The sequence below is a fragment of the Pinus tabuliformis genome, chromosome 9, assembly GCF_031772625.1.
Source record: "Pinus tabuliformis cultivar Carrire ecotype Pingquan chromosome 9, CPIR1, whole genome shotgun sequence".
In the NCBI taxonomy this organism is placed as follows: Eukaryota; Viridiplantae; Streptophyta; class Pinopsida; order Pinales; family Pinaceae; genus Pinus; species Pinus tabuliformis.
The window spans coordinates 604315002-604333490 of NC_142307.1; the positions used below are offsets into that span (position 1 = coordinate 604315002).

General features: G+C 33.2%; 1 long non-coding RNA gene across 1 annotated transcript; it reads left to right on the plus strand.

The window, feature by feature from the left end:
* The first annotated feature begins 7032 nt into the window (after positions 1 to 7032).
* LOC149150027 (uncharacterized) lies at positions 7033 to 7451 on the plus strand. Its single transcript, XR_016262783.1, has 2 exons — positions 7033 to 7079; positions 7355 to 7451. It is a non-coding gene; the product is annotated as an uncharacterized LOC149150027 (long non-coding RNA).
* Positions 7452 to 18489: the final 11038 nt, after the last annotated feature.

The following is an 18489-nucleotide window of genomic DNA, read 5'->3' on the forward strand; positions in this document are numbered from 1 at the left end:
CAATGGATAGAGGTATTTTTCTTGGGCATTAAAGTATATTTTGCATTAAAGCTCAGATTTAACATTTTTAAAGTTTTCGATTGTTATAGAATCGTTATTTATGCTATCAAGTATGTCTATGATTGTGACAACATTGAGGAAGAGTCTACAAATTGTTGTGGTCACCTTAAAAATGATGGCTTTGTTCACATTTGTAATCCAACAACTAGTCACAACTATGGGAAAGAAAAAAAAAGTACAATTACTTGTAGTTGAGTTGTGTCATGGAACAATGTGAGTTTGGAGGAAGGTCATATATGATCTCGACATCACATAATGAGTTTGCCATGTGTCCTGGTGATAGAGGACGATATTAACATTGCTAGCCTATTGGAACTTATAGTTTAGCGATGCAGATCTGTCAAGTTCATCATGGCCCCGACGTGATTAATGGTTCATGATTGCAAGGCGATGTACAGAGACTATAAGTGAGGTACATGGCCTAATAGATGGATTCATTCTGATATCATTTTTATAACATCATAAACGTCACTTCATGACCCACCACATTGTGACATTCTTGATCTCTCTTTTAATCTTTCTGGGTAGTATGTCGCGGAGGAAGAGCATAGAAATGGAAGAAGACATCATGGAATATTACGAGACTAAAGAAAAGAAATAGGCAGCAATAGATGTATTATTTCAATGTTCACAATTTTTAATGGCATGTATTGGAGAGGGTGTGCATCCTATTCAATTAAGGATTCATCTAATGAAGGAACTATCAGGTACGTCAACCTCTTTGAAGAAGGAATTCCCCTGACACCCCTCTCTTGTGCATTCATATACACCATCTCCTTATGTGAATTTGCAAGAATTCGTTGATTTGAATGATATAAACGGGGCAATTTCTTCGAAAGAGCTTCACATTGTTCTAAGAAACCTGGAAGTGCACATCATAATGGAGGATTGTCAATTGATGCGTAGATAGAAATTTGGTTGTTTGCTTGAAAGCATGGTTGTTTATGCATGCTTGGGTAAATGAATTTATTCTATGATGAAACTTAATATTTTGGAATTAAAATCAATATACATATTAAGATTAGCCACCTCAATATGAATTTATTTTGTTAGAATTGACTACTCTAACAAATGGTAGGTTAAGCATGGAGTTTCAAGACTTAATGACAAAGACAAAGATGCCCAAGATGTGAACAATTTCGAAAGATGTGGTAAAGGAGAAGAAACAATGATTAAAGGATGATGGATAACCAAGTGAAATTTTGTGTGAGTTTGTGGAATAGACTCACTATTAAATTATATTTTGTGTCACATACAAGTATTAGTAAGAAAAGAAAATGTAATGTTTTGTAGTGGGACTTGGAAAGTATGTACGTGGTAACTCTACAAGTTGGAGTGTGTATTGTGCCTGAGTCACTTTTGATGTGGGCCTTATGAGGCATGTGTACCCCCATGATATATGTAGTAGCTTTAAAACCACTTTGTAATTGCAAGTTTGTGGTCAGCTAGAAACCACTTTGGAAGTGTAGGTTTGTGGTAAGCTAGAAACCACTTATGAGAGTGTATGTAAGTGCAGGTTTGTGGTAAGCCAGAAACCATTTTTCAATGTAGGTTTGTGGTAAGCCAGAAACCATGTGTGAGAGTGAAGTCGACAGGGATCCTTGTAGGTATGGTTTAGGGTCAGCCGACAAAACCTTAGGCGTGGTTTAGCGTAAGCTAATAAACCCCAGAGAATGGTTATGGTTAATCTGAGAAAACCCATGATGATGATGATGATGGAGGGGGTTTTGAAGGTATAGGTACATGTATGAGGATAATGGTCGTTTGAACCATGTACATGAAGGACATCCTAGTAAACTTGCGGTTCCAGCGGTTGGTACTCATGCTTTCTGGTAGATGGTTATATGGACGTTGACATATTTTTTTAATCGTGTTTGTAAACACCAAGACCACAGTTATACTTTGTTGATTGAGATCAAGACAGGTAGTCATTAAAGGGGGAACTTGGAAAATATAATTCCTACTTGTCTTTGGTGTTCTCATCAATTCTATAATGATTTTGTTCCTATTAGTTAGGATCTTCTTGAGGTCTATTTGGTTTAGATGTTCTATCCAACTAGTTAGATTCTTAGATTGGTGTGTGGTTGAGATATTCACTCAACCAAGAGATTGTATGTCGAAGATAGACTAGCTATCTCGAGACATAGCCTCATGTATTTATATTGTATTATTATTTTCATGTAAATACAATTCTGAGTGCATTTAGAAAATATTTGTGAATAGAGTGTTCAAGAGAGTAGGGAAGCTTATCAAGTGAGCCATTCATATTCTTTGGCTTGGTGTTGGACACAGTGAACAATGGAGAGGGGAGGGGAGGTGATTTTTATTTTCCACTGGTAATACAGAATGTAATTTGGGACCCTAACTCACGACGAATTCCAGAGAATAGAGGATTTCCTAGGCTTGTGAGGGGGGTGGTGGTGCTTGTAGTTGGGTTCTCTATCAATTGATACTGGTGATATGGCCCCCTTCTTGCGGGTATTACTATTTTTAGTGTCCTTATCTTTTTTCAATAATTAGTTTACGTCATTTGATTGGTACTCTTTTACGGAAGAGGTGATGAATAAGGGGCCTCTAAAGTCTATCAATGGCCCTGATGGAATTTTCCCTGTATCCGCTCTTTTATATTTAGTTCGTCAGTTTTAATCTCTGCAGGTTTTGTTTTTTCTTTATGATTAGTGTCATTTCGTTGCCCTGTAGGGAAGTGTGGGATAGGTAAGACGGTTGGTAGTTAGTTGGGGGCATTTAAAATTTCCTTTATTAGTTGTTAGGCGGAAGAGGAGTTGCCAAGTGGTGTGTTTCGGTTTGTGGAGAGGTGTCATTTAATCTATTTGGTGGATGGAGACCCCAGTGTCTTGTTAGCTCGGTTGGTGGGAGGAGAATGCTGTATCATGGTCTGGTGCTAGTATGGGTTTTTTTGTGCGTTTAAGCAATGGGATTGTGCTTTGTGGGTACACTTCCCTGGAATCGTAGAGGTTTTAATTGAAAAGGCTTGTGGTTGGTGTCATGGGGTGGATAACCCTATCTCTAGTTTGCAGAGAAGGCAAGTACCAAAGAAAACCCTTACCATCACACCAATGATGTGTCAAAGAGGATGGCCCTAGAGAGGTGTGGGACCTCTAGGGCATGAAGTTGTGCATCTAGTTGTCCAACATGAAGAAGGGGGTGAGTTGGAGTAGCCTCATAGCATCTCCCTTGGGCACGTGGACCTTCCCTCCACATTTGACTCTCTAATGACTTAAATTTATCAAGTGTTATCAATGGTCAAACAATTGGCTCATGATAGACGCAATGACTGACATGATGTTATCATCTTCCTAAATGACATTCAGCATAATCAATGGCATATTCTAGACCGACTGGACTCCCTTTGAAGAGGTCAAAAGCGACTATAAGAGTGGATGGATAATTTCGAGAGGAGAATGACACAGATGGAGTCTCATGTGCATGAAGCACTTTTCCAACCTGGTGAGGGTATGAATGGTGCTCAGGCTCCAGTCAACTTGAATGGTTAGTGTTGGGGGTGAGATTTATTGTAACTTTTTAGTAGTTTTGGTTCATATGGGTTATTGATATTGGGTCTACTAGCTTTCTTCTATTGATGATTGTGTGTTTTTCCTGTACTTGTTGGTCAACATATCCAGTAGGAGTGAGGCCTTAGTTATTTTGAACATGTGCACTCCACGATGTAAATTTTCCATTAATTTAGAAACTATTGATATATATATATATATATATATATATATATATATATATATATAATTGATTTTATAATGAACATTTTTTTTAATTAAATTGTTCAAAGTTATAATCAATACATTTATATAGAATGAAAATTTAACCATAATAACAATTTAACCCTTTTCATCTTCGGTGTTCCCTTCCCTTGCTTCGAGGGTATGCTAGTTATGTTTACATAGAAGGCATTCTTTCAGGGTAGATTCCTCTTGAAACCTTCATCGTTTGCCCAACACCTATAAAAATGTACCACGTTTTTATTCCTACATCATCTGTCTAACACTTATAAAAACATACCATGTGTTTATTCTTACATCATCTGTATCAACTACCTGTGAAACAAACTTGACATGACAAGCTTTGATAATAATTAAAGTATATACACAAACGAAACAACAATCGCCATTAGTGTTGTTCTTATTCAGAAGTCATCTTCCATAGACCTTATGCATTATCTTTCATCCTGCCTTCTTTCATCTCTATTTCTCATGTAACATCACAACTAGTCGAATCTAAATCCATTTGTGTTTTGAGTGTACATGGCAAGAGAACAGTTTCAAGAAGATATTGTTTCACAAGGATCTAGTAGCCATACCTTTATAAAAAAAAACCTGCAACAACATTGAATTTTTTTTGTTTGCAGTAACTTTCCATCTTTCCATTCTCTTATTCTATAAATACCCTCTCTCTACATCATTTTTCTAGTAGCCATACCTTTATAAACAATAATCACTTTACATCCTTCCCTTCTTTTATTTTGTAAAGACTCTCTCTACATCATTTTTCTTTCTACATCATTTTCCTAGTAGCCATACCTTTATAAACAATAATCAATTTCCAATTTTTCCTTGTCTTATTTTGTAAAGACCCTCTCTCTATATCATTTTTCTAGTAGCCATATCTTTATAAACAATATTTCTAGTAGGCATATCTTTATTAACAATACATCATTTTTCTAGTAGCCATATCTTTATAAACAATATTTCTAGTAGTCATACCTTTATAAACAATAATCAATTTCCATATTTCCCTTGTCTTATTTTGTAAGACCCTCTCTCTACATCATTTTTTTAGTAGCCGTATCTTTATAAACAATACATCATTTTTCTAGTAGCCATATCTTTATAAACAATATTTCTAGTAGTCATATCTTTATAAACAATACATCACTTTTCTAGTAGTCATATCTTTATAAACAATATCTCTAGTAGCCATACCTTTATAAATGATATTAAAGATAAACAATATTTTTATTGAGTAGCCATATCTTTATAAAGAATATTTCTAGTAGCCATATCTTTATAAAGAATAATAATTTAACAATCATCATCATATATGTATTCCATATTAATTATCAAATACTCCTAAACACTACATCATTTTTCTAGTAGACATATCTTTATAAACAATATTTCTAGTAGCCATACCTTTATAAACAATATTAATGATAAACAATATTTTTATTGAGTAGCCATATCTTTATAAAAAATATTTCTAATAGCCATATATTTATAAAGAATAATCATTTAACATTCATCATTGTCATATATGTATTCCATATTAATTATCAAACACTCCTAACATTACTCCTTCAAAGTTTATAAATAATATTTCTAGTAACCATATCTTTAGAAAGAATAATCATTTAACATTCGTGATATATGTATTCCATATTAATTATGGAATACTCCTAACATTAGTCCTTCAAACTATTACATCAAATTATAGGTTATATATATATTACATCAAATTATAGGTTATATATGTATTGGATATTAATTATCAAATAATCCTCGCATTAGTCCTTTAACTATCACATCAGATTACTTGTTTCATTTAAGTGTTTCACATCCTTATGTTTGTTGCATGGACATTAGATATAGCTATATAAAAAGTAGATTATTTTTCCACTTATTGGAACTTGTATAATTTGTTACCATGGGTTCATATAATTTTAGAAGTTTTTATGCGTTGGAGTATGAAATTGCGTTTTTTAGTTAAAAGGTTTTTTTTTAGACTTAATAAAATAGGTTAAAGGCCTAAGACTTAGAGGCCTCTGGCACGAATGAAATCCTGCCCCCTCAATTTCAGATGTCGTGGTTTTCCTTGAATGATAAGTCAGCTTGCATTTGCAGATAGCAGTGAAAGATGATTGTCCTCACTGCTAAAGTTATGATAAATTTTCCCAACCTATAAAATTTTTCTGGAAGCCTCTTCCACGCTTTAACGAGAAACTCCACCAAATAGCCCTATATAAGTTTTATCTTGAAAGTTGTCGATTAAAAGAAGCTTGAACTACGGCTCCTATGAAACCTAGGGTTTTCAAGAAGGGTTTAATGTCTTGTGACAATTTTGAATTGTGTCATTTGGTTTTCTCCTGTTCTCCACTAGCCTTCCTTTAACTCTCACAATTGGCAGTGGAGACGAGGTAATAACAGGTGTTGCATGAACGCCAAGTTACACTTCCTCCAACTTTCATTAGTAAATCTTTGTCGTTGCTACCTGTTGAAAGGAGGTTTTTCTCAGTGGCATAATATCATTTCTTCATAGGTATAGTTATAGCTACAGTCTGGTAAATTCTTCATTCTTACCATGTAATTTCTCCTCCATTCACATTATTTATATATAACTGTGTTTTTTGTTTTTAATTCACAGGTTGCAGATCCAGGGTTTGAGCTCATTTTAGTGTGGTCATGAACGAATACAGTTGAGTACTCCTTTTGTTAATTTTACAGTAAGGTTCTTTTGCTAATTTTACAGTACGGTCATCGGTAGAATCTCTTGTTGTAACCCTACCATTCACAGACATAGCGTATCTCTGTATATATTATTCCTTTAAAAATGAATACAGGGTTTTCACCGAGTCAGAAACCCTAGCAAAAAAATTTATAACCCTCAGCGAGGGTTGTTCAACTACTTGTTATTTTTTTTTTGTTATTCTATGTTGTTCATTTCCAGAAATTCCTATGGTCATTTTGCAAAATATGTCGAGATTATTCTTTGGTTTCTTTTTCGAAATATCTAGAGAGGATTTTGAAATTTGTTTCTTACTTCTTCTCTAAACGACTGTAACATACTTAGTGTAGTTAACTAATTTATCAGGGTTTTCCATAGTCCATCGTTGCCAGTTCTTCACGGGTTTTTTTTTTTTAATCCATATTTGGCTCTCGTTCTAACAAAAATTTACACTGTTCTTATTAATATTAATTTGTTATCATATAATTCCTCTGGCACTAATTTTGAGGAACTATGTCGACGACATATGGAAAAATCTTCAGAAGGTAATTTCGCACCAGACTTGTTGGTCATTCTTGTTTTTATTACTATTTTATCTGTTAGAAATTTTCTCATACATACTAAATTATTTTCTATTTGTATCTAGGTATTCAATATTATCCGGTTCGACTGTTCTTCGTTTATAATAGCATTTTATACCGGGAATGTATTCACTTCGTTTGACCAGGGAAAATCAACTTTCACATCTTTACAGATCGGTGAATATTTATAACCATTTTGGTTATTCTTTATATCAGAATAATTTTTCTTTTCATTTCAGAAAGTCACGAGCAAAACGGAAAATTCACGTTTTCATTACTCTGGCTTGAAGCCCTTATAATGGGTTTTTCTCCCAATTTAGATTTTCCTTCTTTTTACTGAAACCAACGTTTTTATTATAGCTTAAGCATGTATTACCAATATTTAAATATTTGATGTTTATGATATTGTTTAATGGTTTAAATGGTAAATCTTATTCTGAGGGTTTATATAGAGTTTACAGGGACGGTGATTGGATTTATATATAGTATAAAGGGTTTGGATAGAGTATGGGTGTTTTGACATTCTTTGATGTGACAAGGCACTGGTTCAATGATGAAGATATAGTTTTTCTAAACATATATATAATTTTTTATTTAATTTTATATATTCAAATTTCATATTTAATTTGTCTTTCTTACCATGGTTAATTGTGCTTATATTACAATTATAACTTCAGATAGCTTCTGCTAGTCATAGCTTAACATCCATAAATTATAAATATGATAACTACACAAATCTTTAAATGTGTTCTATTATTGTTTATTTTTTGTGAATATATGATAAAGATGGCTGGTTGGTTACATAAGTATTATGTACAATTAAATTCTAACCTAAATTTGTAGAATTACACAAATCTTTAAATATGTTTCACTATTGTTTATTTTTAGTGAATATATGATAAAGTTGGCTGGTTGGTTATATAAGTATTATGTACAATTAAATTCTAAGCTAAATTTGTAGAATTACTCTTTCTTTGTAGTTCTTTTTTTTATACAATCTAATAACCTTAATCTTAAAGTAAAAAATAGTTTATAAACACTCATGTTTATCGTAAAATCAAACCTTTTTCAATTCCATAACATTATAAGATTTTCCATATAATTTTTTTAGCTTCATATTCAAAATAAAATGTTTTACATTATTTTTTTCCATATTCAAAATAAAATGTTCTTGAAAACAAAAGAAGTTAGTAAATAACCTACTTTGTAATTACTTGTATCAATGCATTGTTCGCTTCCATATGAGCTTTTAAAATAAATAACAGATTTATAAAAACTAGTTACTGATTTATTTTTTTTAATTATAATCTTAGATTTAAAGTAAAAAATAATTTATAAACCTTCATGTTTATTGTAAAAAAAAAAAAAAAAAAAAATTAATTCTAAAAAATTACAAGATTTTCTATATAATTTTTTTTCACTTTATATTCAAAATAAAATGTTCTCACTTTATATTCAAAATAAAATGTTCTTCTAACATAATTTTTCTTTCATTTCATATTCAAAATAAAATGTTTTTCAAAACAAAGGGAGTAGGTAAATAACATGTTTTGTAAGTACTTGTATCAATGCATTGTTCTAGCATGAATATGAGCTTCTAAAATAAATAACATTTATCTATTTCTTGAGTTCTCTTTTGCTATTTATATTCTTCTTTCATTTCATATTCAAAATAAAATGTTTTTCAAAACAAAGGAAGTAGGTAAATAACATGTTTTGTAAGTACTTGTATCAATGCATTGTTCTAGCATGAATATGAGCTTCTAAAATAAATAACATTTATCTATTTCTTGAGTTCTCTTTTGCTATTTATATTAACATGCATAATTAAAGCATAAACATAAAATCTAGAATTAAGACTAATAATTTTATTAAATAATGGCATCCAACAGAGGTTTTGTTACTCAATTTCATTTCCCCCTATTATATAGAAACAATACATTTATATTTTTTTAACAAAAGAATAAAATTAATATTTGACATATTTTTACATATAATACCTTAAGTAGACACACTAAACTATGAAATGATAGGGAAATAGAAACAGATTTTTGTTCTTAACATGAAATAATAAACAAAGTTAGAGAACAGCGGCTTCGTAATAATTTTGAGAAATAGATGGTTAATTACTTGGCTCCTCCCCACCTTAACACAACAAACAATGCTTGTCCCCTTGAGCAAATTAGGCCTACAAAAAAAAGTTGTCCATTATTCCTTGCCTCTCTTCACTCTCTCTAATTCTACTCTCAAAATAATTGAGACAAAATCTGGAGAATTTTTAGATAATATCCTTCTACCACTCTTTGGGTGGTGACTAACTGCCTTCACCTCACCAACGGGTGGCAATAGTTAACTCCTCATTAATGAGCTCATGTTTCTCACTTCTGAGGACAACTTCATGTTTTCTAGGAAACATTTAATTGGCCAATGTCATAATTTCAAAATTAAATCTAATCACCCAGATTAGAAGCTTAGGACTTGCTAATGGATAATAATAATTTTCTGAAATAAAATTGCATCATTTTTCTCTTTTAGTCATCTGTACTTAATTATTAATTTCTTAGATTTTTCTTTATTCAAAAAATAGAAACATCTAATTAGAACTTTACATCAATTATTACCAGCACTAAATTTTGCTGATAATTAAAGTTGTTCCAATATCTTTCACTTTAACAAAGAATAGAATTATGCACATTTAATTACAAAATTTGTCAATCAAGGAGATATCACATCCTTCCCTGCTTGAATTTGACATTGTCCCAATGTTAATTCTAGTTAACCCAACAACCACATTGTTTTAGGGTTATTCAGGCATCTTCCAAATATCTATTGCCAATATGCCAACCCAACAATATTACTACCTTAGGACTATTCAGGCACTATTCCAGCATAAATCAAAACAGTTTTCAGCTAGTATTAAAACCTAAACTTAAAGTTCACCAATTGGTTACTCAAGATTCAATTTTTTTTTTTTTTAATAGTAACAAAAATGGATAGATTTTCTTTTAGGTACCTTCCATTTTTTTTTAAATCACCATTTTCATGTTGAATTGTTTTCATTGAATTTTTACTTGAGTTATAAGTCTATAGCATGACTTTCCTCTATTTTAGAATGTGTACAACATTCTTCGTGTGTACTTCTACGTGTACATTATTCCAAACAACAATGTGAGTTGGTTCACATACATAATTCTTTAACAAGAAAGACCTCTAGAGGCATCCAAAAAATTATTAAGGACCAATTTAAATCTTCTTTTAATTATTGTAGAAGCCCCTCCTAAATGGTGGGCATCATCGGCAAATTGAGGGTGATTTACATTCTTTATTCCATGAACAAACTTAAGACTAGGTAAATGCTCATGGCTTCTTGCAAACTCCAACCTTTTACTAAGAGAGTCAGCCATTATGATATATAAAAAGGGGGACAAAGGGTAACCTTGACAGAAGCCATGAGAAGATCAAAAGAATCTCGTTGTCCTTCCATTTACTAATGGAGATATCCAAGGTGATTTAATGGAAAGGGAAACCTAATGTATAAACTTTCATCAAAACCAAATTTTGACATAACCTTGAATAAATAATCATGTTTAACCTTGTCAGAGGCATTAGCCATATCAAGTTTAATGATCATGCCTTGTTCTTCTCTTTCTTGACTAAAATGAATTACTTCCTAGACTAGGATAATATTATCAAATATTTGTCCTTTATGCACAAATCCATCATGGTTCTCAGATATTAATTTATGGAGAACAAATTTCAATCTTGAGGCAAAAATCTTTGAAATGACTTTATAAGAAACTTTACACAACGATTTTGGTCTAAACCTAGCAAAATGAGATGGATTTGTTTCCTATGGGACCAATGCTACGAAAGAAGTATTGATTCCTCCACCAATGAAATTGCATTTAAATTAGTCAATCACTCTACAAAAATCATATTTTATTACCTCCCAAAATTGATGCTAAAAGTAAGTGGAAATCTCGTCCAATCTAGGAGCTTTATCAAGGTTAAATGAGAACACCACCTTTTGGATTTCTTCCTCTGAAATTTCCTTCATAAACATTAAATTGTCTACATGAGAAAGAATTTCAGGGACATGTTCTAGCATATATTGTTCTAACTCAAGGTTAGTGGGATGAGTGGTGTTGTGAAACTCAACATAGTAGTAGAATGCTTCCTCTTTGATTTGTTGAAACTCAAAACTTTATTATAATTTATCACTAATTCCTTGATGTTATTTTTCCATATCATGTTCCCTGCTTGATTATGAAAAATCTTCGAATTCGTATTTCATACCTGGAAACATAGACTCTTGGATTTTAATCTTAATTCTTATTTCTTTTTATTCAAATCCTTATGAAAGGCTCCAAATGATTTATTTTCATTAGTTAGAATCTCATAAAAAACAAAAAATTCCTCTATTTTGGACTAAAGGGATTATATTCTCATTTTTATGCTTGTATAGCAGATTGCCTATCCATCTTTTACTTGCAGATGCACTTCCTCAAGGCTTTCTTAAGGAACTTTATATTCTTCTCCAAGATTGAAATCGGACTACCTAGGACCCATACTCTCTAAAATTTTATAACCAAGTTGCTAAAACCTTCTTTTCAGTGCCAAATTGGATTATAGTGAAACAAAATAGGGTCATAATCCTCACCTTCAGAAATCTCCAGTTCAATGGGGTGGTGTTCAATTATTCCAAGGGAAAATGTGTGAGGATACCATAATATATTTTATCCGAAAGGAATCAAGAATTAGAAAGCAGTCTAGTCTAGCGGCTCTATGGCCCGAGCCAAATATCTTATTATTCCTGGTAAACGTGTTGGAGGTTGGTTTAAAATTCAACAAGTTTATGAATTGCATAAAGTCTTGCATATTTTCTTGAAATTCATATCTTACTATAGAACCGCCTTTCTTCTCCCATTAATGCAAAGTAGTGTTAAATCCCCCTCCAGAAATAGACTATGAACCAAAAGGGGAGTCTCCCAAATCCAACAAAAAAGCCCAACACTCCGATTTTTCTCAAAAACGGACCAGCATGTCTAGTTTAACAATAGAAAATACTTGATTTGGAGGAATATGCAGAAACTTTGTTGTCAACCAATGAATGGCTGATCGTTGATCCAATAGTGTGAGTGAAGATTGAGTCCATAATGTGCAAACTCCACTAGAGGCTCTGTGAGAGCTCACCAAGAGGATCCTGCTACCATGCCATATTTTATGATATTTTTGAAGGATCTCTTGATCCCCATTTTATTCTCTTGAATCAGGATGATTGGTGGTTTCTCCTTATTTATTAAGGATTTCACTTCTTCCATTCTTTTTTCCAACCCTAATCCCCTGCAATTCTAGGAGATAACCTTCATTATTTACTATTGGTGTGAGTAGCCCTTTGTGAAGGGGTTGAGGTTCCTCCTTTCCTGGTGTTCTTATACCCTTTGATTTTTGGGTCCAAAATCGATTAGGTGCCCAATTCTCTATATTTTCTACTTTCTCTATTCGGATCTCTCGGTTAGTCTTCCTTCTATCCCTCTTTTGAAGTCAATCTTACTCTATTCTCTTCCCTGCCTCTAATTTATCATCAACAGAGCTAACAAATGTAGACGTTGACTTAAAATTTATGGGAGAGGGGAACTCTTCATTGTCTGAGGAAGACTCTTTCTCAAGTTTCACAAGGACTAGTTCATCCTCAAAGGGAAACATGTTCTCATCAGTCTACTTCATGATTGGCTCTATTTTCGATTTGGGGTCAACTCCCTGTGGGGATGGACGATTATTCTACAATATTTTCCCTTCTAAATTCACCATATTTAGGGCCTCGTAATTGTTACTACTCTCTTTCTTCCCATTTATTTTGCTAGTCCCTTCTCCATTTACTAGGCCAACCTTTTTGGGGAAGTTAGCCATTTCTCTTTGTTACCATTTTGATCATGTTTCCTAGGTTGGTTGTTGGTTTTCCTTTCTGGATATTTTCTTCTTTTGCCTTTCTAGGGATATTCTTCTTTTGTCTTTTTTCCATTGGTACCCATCCTCGACTTGTTTATGTTGTTCCTACTATTTTTTTTGCAACTTCTCACCAAGTGGTCATATTCATGACATGCGTTGCATTTAAATGGAAGTTGGTTGAACTAAGATCTGATTCTATATCCTAGGATGAGGGTGATGTGTGATTTCATCCATGCTCAACATGGAGTTGACATGTGTCCTTTAATAAGAATAAATCAAAGTTCTAAGAATAAACAACTTATAATAAAATAAAAAATATTAAACCATTTATTATAAATTAATTTGAAAACTTAGGTAAATTGAGATTTTCTTTAAACATAAATGGGTGTCAATATCAATTTAAAATAAAAACAAAAAAAATGAAGTTGTATTATGCAAATTGGATTACTAACTTCTGCATTTTTGAATAAGATAGTTGAATAAGATCATTTGACAATCACAAATTAAAAAAAAAAAATCAAGATGCATTTATTCTTATAATATTTTAAGAAAAAAATCCTTAAAGTCGAGTCTTAAGATCACTAAAAGGAAAGAACCACACCATCTGACAGCGATGAAGTTTAGGTTTTTGAGAGCTCAAGCAACACAAACAATGAAGATGCCACATACTACAATTAAATTTAACTAATGGCTCTTTGTGTTGGCTTGCGGGGTTAAAGTCTTTCATATGTGTCTGGTTGGCCTAATAGAAATCAACTCTTTGGGTTTCTATCTCCAAGGTTGGCATGATAGAAATGAAAGGATGGCTTCACATCTATCTGTGAAGATTTGGAGTCAAACATTCTATTAGAAGTGTTGAACTTGAGGAAAGGTTTCCATATCAAGGGATTTAATCCCTCTCGACACGTGATAGATCTGGATTTAGACGGATCTAGGTTAATCGTAGTCCACCTTGTGGATGTGAGACCATTTATCCAAGATTAGATTTATGGTTGCTAGAACCACTTTATCTAAATCCACTTCCACACATATCTGTGCATAGGAAAATAAACCCTCATGTCGCTTGGCTCTATCAATATATTTTCCCAAGGCATTATCAATGCTTTTGAAGGTGGTGTCGTTCCAGCAATGTAAAGGAAGGAAAGGAAGCTTCACCCAAAATAGAATTTCCTAATCAAAGATCAAAGCACAAAAAAAGGCCCCATCAAAGATCAAAGCTCAAGGGTCAAGGAGGGGCCATCAAAGATCAACGCTCAAGGCTCAAAGAGGGGCCCCTCAAAACATCAACCCGTCGAACAAGTTCTTTATTCATTTCAGTAGTCTTTCCCGATGGGTTGAAGCCTTGATGGGGTATTAGCTCGGGTGAGAGGAATGAGATGTTTAGAACGTGCAAGGTATCAACCCCTGATCAATGGGATAGTCTGCCCTCTGCCTTGAAGCGGTGGAAACTAAGTACCTGTATAAATGATAAAGAGCATATAACGACGGAGAAATGGTAGGGAGAAGACTTTGAATCCAGATGGATGTCGCATGAAATCTTTCTCCAGATGGGTCCAAGATGAGCCAACGTGTTTGCTTGGGATCAATTTCTCATAACACATTAATTTACACCTGTCGAATTCACCATCCAAGATATGATATTGAAGCATTTTAGTTGACAACACAGGAGAGAGGGAAGCCAAAAAGCATATTCCAGTGATCGCAAATCTCAAGTAAAATGCTACATGTCACGAGTTCAGGAGCTGTGGCAATTAAACAAGGTAGTTCAGCTAAGTCACTTACACGAGGCAGTGCAGTCACCCTACTCTGGTGTCTATGGTTAGAATATTACAAGAACACTTGGATAATGTAAGCACTCAGGCTGATAAAACACAGGAAGTTTGTTTCAAGTACCGATGTGTTAATAACTCTGATTGGTGATTTACTGTGTAGTAGTTGAATTCGTAGTAGGTGAAGGCGAAAAAGCGTAATTATATTTTTCACTTACTATTTCGATGGGATTTTCTCTGATCTGCTTATTTGTTCGTTTCCGGTGTATGCAGCGGCTGAGCTTATCTGGATTGCAGATTGCTCAAGCTGGTTGACGGGCAGTTCCTATTTCCAACCCTATAGCATTATAAATGCTATGTCTTTACACTAACACATTCCATAAATGCTCCCTTACATTACTGTCAAATTGCTCAAGCTGGTTGACGGGCAGTTCCTATTTCCAACCCTATAGCATTATAAATGCTATGTCTTTACACTAACATGTTCCATAAATGCTCCCTTACATTACTGTCATTCTCTATGGGCATAGACGGTAGTACAATCACAATGACACACTTGAATATTTCTGGACAAGCACTTTCCGGTAAATCATACCATGGATAACCGCCATGTACAATACATAAAACCATACCATGCTATGCTATGCATCTGGACGGGGCATCTGAGATGTGACGCGCTGAGCAAGCATGTTACTCCATGTTAACCGAACAATTCAAATTCAAATTCGAAATTTGAACTGGTGAATCCGCCCGGCCAAATTCGAAGTTTTAACTAGTGAACCCGCCCCGCCCAAATTCAAAATTTGAACATCGATAATTGCTATATCTCGCATTTCAAGTCGTCTGGCATCATGGTTCAGGGCGGGCACGAGACATATATCCGGAATTCCTTCCCCGGGCAGCGCATTACGGCCGGCGGAAGCCCCGACAAGAAGAAATTCAGCGGCGTGGGCATAAGCCTCATGGGCAATGACAACACTGTAACGGACATTGTCATATTTTCGGCTGCTGTGGGGATTCCAGTGACAGGTCAAGCCAATATCCTCACAGGAGTTCACTGTTATAACAAGGCCACAGGCTTCGGAGGAGTTGGAATCAAACTAAAGCTCGGTGGATTGACTCAGACAAAGAGCATCAGTTGTTATTTGGATTATACTGCCATTGTTGCAGAGGACACTGTGCAGCTTGATATTACCAATAGTTTATTTATTGGGGATGCCAACGTGGTGCTGAAATCAACCCTTGCCAATCACGCCAATATTCTTAGCCTTCGCATATTCCATAACCAAATATTCAAGAAATGAAAAGGCTTCCTGTTGTCCCACTATAAAAGGTTCATCGATACACTTCATCTCTGCGCAGCCGGTTAGAGCAGGACCGCCATGGGAATTGCTTGCAGAACGAAGGTTGTGCTTCTAATGTTTCCTTAATTTGCTGAAATTCCTGTTGGAGGTTCTGAGTTTGTTCCTCTAATAGCTCTGGAAGTTGGACAAACTCAACCAAAGGAGACAATTTGAGATGCTCTTTGATGTGTAAAATCAAATCATAGATCTTCCTACTGGTTTGATAAAGTTACACATTATTGGTATTGTGCGACGTCATCAAATCATAGATCTTCAAGCTGGTTTTATAACATTACACATGGTTGGTATTGTGCTACGTCGTGCCACCTATGATGCTTCTTAGAGAAGGGAATTCAAATATTTAAGCCATATACTCACAGTGGAACCCTTATCATTCTTGTTCTTCTTTATTGGCTGGCGATCTCTCTAGATCTGCTTAACAATAGGCTTTATTTTCACTACTACATCTTTTAGAGGCACCAATTCTTTCCTGCAGCAAACTGAGATGTCTATGTGATCCATGATCTGTTGCATTACTTTGTCGATACCCACACCAATAAAGTTAAGAAGCTTTTTAATTTGAAGTTAGCATCTAGTAGTGAGCACATCTAGTTTTGTTTTTTCTTCTTTTTAAAATCGTTTTGATCCTGAGCATGAGAGATATTGATTTTGAAAAGTTATTCAATTTATAAATTAGGAGTAATATTTACAATGAGATTTATGTATAAATTAAATTTGAGTAGGAATTAGTTGTAGATAAAGACGTCCTCGTTGACCAGAGCAAGCAATCGCAATCACTGTTTAGAGCCAATTCCCATTGCCTTTGTGGAGGCATTGGAAAATAATGTCTAACACACAAATCACAAAGCAGATCAAGTCGGTAATTATTTATATTATTTTGGTCTTTCAATGAATAACAGTGCAAATTTTCTATGTATTTTCTGATTTCATGTGTGGAATAAGAGCCACAAATTTAATTTTTAAAAAGCTTTCCATTTTAATTTTGAATTCACCTTTAATTTCATTTCATTTTAAAATTTAAAGCTTTCAGATGGTTTCAGGTTTGGAATGAATAATGGATGGACAATTGAATTTCTGAAAGCTTTCAATCTTAATTGATGAGGGAGAATGTTAAGAAGATTTCTAATTTGAAGTGAGCATCTTCTAACCTCACAGAAAAGAGTGGACACATCTCGTTTCGTTCTTCTACGTCATTTGAAGCCGTAGCGTGAGGAAGATTGTTCCATTTAGAAATTAGGGATAGCCCGAGGGTCGAGTTAATGTATACCATGATTATTATATATATTCTAAATTAGAAAAAGAAAAGGGTATACACATTTCCAAGTCATTTCCAATTTGCCCAATTTGTGATTTCAGATTTGAAGTCTACAATGATTATTAATACATATTCTGATTTAGAGAAAAAAAAGTGTCAATGCATTTTAAGTCATTTCCAATTTGTGATTTTTGAAAAATTATTGTGTGTGCCTATCCTTTTGCCTTTGTCATTTAAAAAGGAATTATAATGTACAAATGGATTTAACGCAATAGATTTGGAAAAGTCATTCCATTTTCTTGTTAAATTAAATTTCTAGTCATGTTATTCCTTTCTTTTTTTGAGATAAAAACATGGTATAAAATTAAGTTATTCTATTTTCTTGTTAGATGAAATTTTTGGCCATATTTTTCCCTTTTTTTTTCAAATAATAACATGGTATAAAATTGTATTGAGATTAAGAATTATTTAGTTATTTTTATTTTTAATTACATTTAATATAAAGAATTAAAATTAATGTAAAAATTTATTTAAAGATTTTTATTTATTTTTAAATAAGAAGAATAGTTTAAAATTGTATTTAGATTAATGAGATATTTTGTTATTTTTAATTATGTTCAAAATAAGGAATAAGGAATGATAATTAATGGATATATTTCATGAATACCTATAATAATTATGTTATATATTTTAATATTTTATTAGAAATAAATATTCAATTGGGATTATCTTACATGCTTCACTAGAACTATTATTATTGTTAGTTTGATGAGTATTGTTGTAATGACTTGATTTTGAAAAAACACCCTTCAGCTAATATAGTTGTGGATTATTTCTTGGAAGCTCATAGACAACCAATTTCTACTCTCTTTTTAATGTCTTATTATAAATAATCAATAAATAATTTACTTAGTATTTAAGGCAACTAAGTTATGAATTAAAGTAAAGATGTAGATTTAATTATATTAGATATGGACACCTCTTTCTCACACACACACACACACTTATTTCATTTTCTTTCTTTTTTTCTAAATCTA